This window comes from Octopus bimaculoides, chromosome 10 (assembly GCF_001194135.2).
Source record: "Octopus bimaculoides isolate UCB-OBI-ISO-001 chromosome 10, ASM119413v2, whole genome shotgun sequence".
In the NCBI taxonomy this organism is placed as follows: Eukaryota; Metazoa; Mollusca; class Cephalopoda; order Octopoda; family Octopodidae; genus Octopus; species Octopus bimaculoides.
The window spans coordinates 51,074,455-51,079,377 of NC_068990.1; the positions used below are offsets into that span (position 1 = coordinate 51,074,455).

The 4,923-nt window shown below is 43.4% G+C and overlaps 1 protein-coding gene across 1 annotated transcript in view; it reads right to left on the reverse strand.

Annotated features, from left to right (window-relative positions):
* Positions 1 to 4,923, reverse strand: part of LOC106877996 (cephalotocin receptor 1) — a 207,022-nt gene that overhangs the window by 77,729 nt on the left and 124,370 nt on the right. The gene's annotated exons all lie outside the window — the stretch shown is intronic.

Sequence of the window (4,923 nt, forward strand, 5' to 3'; positions counted from 1 at the left end):
AACAATTCCTATCATAGTAGGTGCCTTAGGTATAATAAAAAAATATTCAGACAAATACATAACAAAAACACCAGGACTTACAAATATATATAACATACAGAAAATTGCACTACTGGGTACTGCACACATTCTACGCAAAACACTTTCAATACAGTAAACATAAGAGCACCACAGCAAACCACAGCACATACCCAAGGCGCACAGAGCTGCGCTCGGTAGTGAAGTGAAAGCACGTTATAAAAATAAAACTACTGAATAATAATAATAATAATAATAAATAATAATGGAATTTGGATTAAAAAGTGTGGCATACTTCTAATACAAAATGGTAAAATAGTGTCGTCGGGTGGTGTAGAGCTACCCAATGGCGAGAAAATCAAGGATATCGAGACTAATGGATATAAATATCTGGGGATTTTGGAATACAACAAAATCAAGGAAAGTGAAGTTAAAGAAAGCTTTAGGCGAAGATATCTCAGAAGAACCAAATTAGTTATAGTAAGTAGGCTCAAAGGAAAAAAGATCAGGGTAATGAACACATGGGCTATTTCCTTAATGCAAAATGGCGCAGGTGTTGTTAGGCAGACAAAGAACGAGCTTGAGGGGATGGACATGAAGATGAGAAAAGTGATGACAATTAACAAGGAGCTACTCCCCCAAAACAATACTAACAAATTGTATGTGCCTAGGAACAGGGGGGAGAGGCCCCATTGAATGCAAGATCTATGTTGTCAACAAGAAGAACAGTCTGGGACGATATGTCAAAGAAAGGATACAGAACAAAGGCCAGTGGGGATTTACATATAGTTCATGTAAAGAGTAATAAACAAGTCCCCAAAAGAGGGAGGCTACACCTAACGGCAACCAAAGAACCCCACACATCCTGGACACGCCAAACGTCAAGGTATCCCACTTTTCTCCATCCAGTCTGAATTGTAGCTTTGTTGTCACATGGCGTCTCTGCTATCCGGATCTGTCAAACGGCTTCCATCACCTCGTTTTTTAGCGCACGCTCTCTAACTCTGATAAAGTAACTTTCGTGCTTGGCATTGCGAAATTGATCAAGAGTCAAATTTACTAAGTACCTCTTCTAGTTACCTAACTATGTGCCCCTCTATTCAAGATTCCCTTTAATGTCAATTCCTTGCTAAGCCCTAATGCATCTACTTTAATAACTCTTTCCAGGGCTATCAGCCATCGATTGTTGACGATTACACCCGACGACGTCTGATGGGCTAACTTGCTAAGCCGGTCTCTGAACATTTCACGCACCTGAGAAAGTCGCGTTTAGCTTCTTGTCTATGGATCCTAACTAGGTCGACTTTACAGATCACAAATTTGTGGTCCGTGTAGCCAACGACTTTGAATTGTAGACAAATTACGCTACTTCTATCCGCTGGCTTACAGAATATTTTATCTAGATACGATCTGGAAAACCCGATGTTGCTTGCCCATGTCCACATTAGCGTATTCGGGAAACCCACTCGGTAACTGTCAGCCACTTGAATGCGGCTAAGCAGGTTTGTGAGTCTTTTACAATCTCGGGTAACTCCGCTCTATCCAGATGTGTCTGCAAGATAGGGCTCCAATTGCCCACTAGCACTAATGTGCAAAACGTCTCAAACAAAATCTACAAAATCCTGAAGAAATCTGTCTGCTCCTCCCCAGTCAGGATGTACACAGTGACTAGTCTAAAGCACAACCTTAGTTATTGCTCACATCCCGGACCACCAACTTATCGTCTGATTCAAGGAAGATCGTCCGTACCTGGCCTTTCCTTACGAGCACGGCCACCCCACCTCCCATTCTTTGACGACTAAGAAAAATGTTCATCTCAAAGTCGTCAAAAATTGGAGTTAGTGTGCGTGCGTCAGAAACTCTGGTCTCACTAGTGGTCATCACATCCACGCATAGCAGCCTGGCGTTATTGAGCAAGCACCTTGCTTCCATGACAACATCTGGCCACACACATGTATGCAATCTACTTTAGTATTCGATGTCTTGGCTAGACAGACTTGGAAGTGAAGAAAGAATGGGGTAATTTACCTTCTCGGTGCTGTCAGTGGCCGGGTAGCCCGACCTCCGGCTCTGGCTGGGGTTTCTCTAGGAACCTCTTTAACAATCTATTGATGTCTTTTACATTATGGGTTCCCAAATCGTAAAGGAAAACCTCCCTAAAGTTCTTATATATTGTTAGCAGCATGTGCACTAACAATAGCTCTTCCGACACTTTAAGAGTGTTGGTGTCATATATTGCATCCCCTCTCTCGATCAATTTATTTTGAGCTATGAGGGCCATCAAATCTTAGTAGCACGAAATTTAAAGTCTGTGTGGTTGACTTCTATATTGAAAACTTTCTGTTGGGGGCGAGTAAGGGTTCTGATAGTGTTGGTTGTGCTGGCAGCGTTGGTTGTGTTGACGAATATAGAGCTGCTGGGGTTTGAGCTATTGTTGGAGTGACTGTGCATGATGTGAGAGCGTTCTCTGTTTCCTCCAGTGTGTGTGTTGGTGTGAGGCCAGGTGTTTGTTCCTGTGTTTTCTTTATTGTTGGAGGAACCAGAGGAAGAACCAGAGTCTGTGCAGTCCGTCCCAGATATGACTGGATGGGTGTGTTTATGTGGGTGTCTATGTGTGAGTGTGTGCTTGAGAGAGAAGGGGAAATAGAACGCCCTGGGTGGTCCTTTCTGTCGACGTTGGTGGTGACGGTGGTGGTGGTGGTGTTGGGATTATTGTTATTGATGCTGCTCCTATTGCTACCGTTGCTGATACTGTTTCTGCTACAGCTACTTTTGTTCCTGCTGCTCCTTCCGCCGCAGATAGAATCGCCGTTGGAAACCCCGATACAGCCTCCGTTATTGCTGGTGTTTTGGACTTTGGCGGTGTAAGTTTTCCTTGTGATGCACTAGTCACTGTTACTGCACTTTTCTTGCTTTGTAGATGTCGTTGTAGCAGTCCTCTTCTGTTTTAGTGTGGGCAGAACGCCCATAGATGATCCCTCATTCCAGTGACATGACATCTTGTTCGTTTGCTTTCCACTCTTAACTTTGTTCTATTCGGCAGAGAGGTCAAGTCTAGGATTCTCTCCAGCTGATCTGGCTTTACATGAAGAAGTACCTCCAGTGTGATCTCAGTCCATTTCTCCCTCCTTGATCTCTTCACTTTCAGGAGAGTTTCGCTCTCGTCCAATATCACACAAGCGAGAATCCACCACAAATCTAGCTCTGGCAGTAACATTTTTATGGTAATTTTCCCCAAATATGTAGAGAAGAGTTTGAAGTCTTCACTATGGCGGGCGGCTACTGAATTCTGGATTACCAGGGTCTCAGTCTTAAAAATAATACTTCGACTCCGCCGAACTGCTTTGCCCTCGATATATGGTCGATGTCCTGCCATATCTCATGTAAGACTCTTTCACTCTGGGTATTCGAAGCCGTTTCCAGACGTCGAGACTTGAGGCTATGACATTATTTTTCTGGCTGTAGCATCCAGTGCCTCAGGAAGCAGAGCGAACTCTGCCCTTCTCCCCTAGATTTTTTCTAAATTTAGCCGCATTCGACAATTTAGATGCTTTCTAAGAAAGAGAGAGAAAAAGTTCCTTTGAGATTAGTAAGCTCGCAAGAGAAACCTTACTATTGTTGCTGTTGGTGAAGTTGTAACTGCTTTCACTGCATTATGATTGGGTGTTGAAACAATTAATGAATCGCTCAAACGTGGATATGACATATCTTGATTTTGCAAAGGACTTTGATAAGGTTGATCGTGGGATGATATATCACAAGCTATGGAAACTCGGCATAGTCGAGAAACTGCGAGTGTAGTCACCTGACATTTGAAAGACATAGACCAGGCTGTAGCAGCCAAGGGGGCCATATCCTAGGAGGCAATAATAGCGTGTGTAGCGTGTCAGGGATCGGTTTTGGGGTCGCTGCCGTCAGTTACACAGGAAAATACAATTACTAGCTATGCCGACAATACAAATGTAGTACAAGCCGGAGAGGAACCTCTCGAGGCTAATCTTGTAGAGAAAGACCTAGATGCCATATATAAAGGGGCTGAAGAAAACAACATGCAATTTAATGCAGAAAAATTCCAAGCCTTCTGCTTTCAGCCATGTCACGACAAAGACACTCTGGATCAAAAGGAGTGGCAATTCCAGAGTCAAGCACAATGCCTGATCTGGGGATTAATATGAGAAATGACGCCTCATTTCATGTACATATTACCAACATGGAGACAATGTGCATACAAATGGCTAGCGCCAGAAACTAAGCTAGTTCTAAGGAGGACATTTCTCCTCAGCCATCTGGACAATTGCTCTCAACTATGGTCACCGCACAGTGTCAAATTAATAGCGGAACTTGAGGCAGTTCAATGGTGCTACACGAGGATGATTGCATCAATGAAACAGCCGAGCTACTGGAAGAGACTGAAGGAGTTATGACTCTACTCCCTGAAGCAAACACAGGAGAGATGTGCAATGATAAACTTGTGGACGATCATAGAGGGGCTGGCACCAAATTTTGGCATCGAACGTTATATCAGCCTCGAACTAGACATCCCTGCATTGTTCCACATGTCCCATCCATCCTGTCTGGAGTGAGGACAAGCTACTGTAGTAGCTTGGATTTCAAAGGCCCACAGCAATTTAATATCTCGCCAAAAATTATGAGAGGTCATCATAGAGTGGGAATGGATGTTTTCAAGAAACAACTTGGCCTTCTGCTGTCCGAGTTCCCAGATGGTCCAATATCACGGCAAGACATTCAAAAGAGGGCAGCACTATTAAACTCCCTCCTTCATCAAATGTCAGTCTCAAAAGGGTGGCCATTGAAAATGTGAGAATACTGGCGGTGTCCCAGCACCCCACAATCTTTGGGCTGAAAGCATAACAGAATAAAATAATATATATATATATATATATA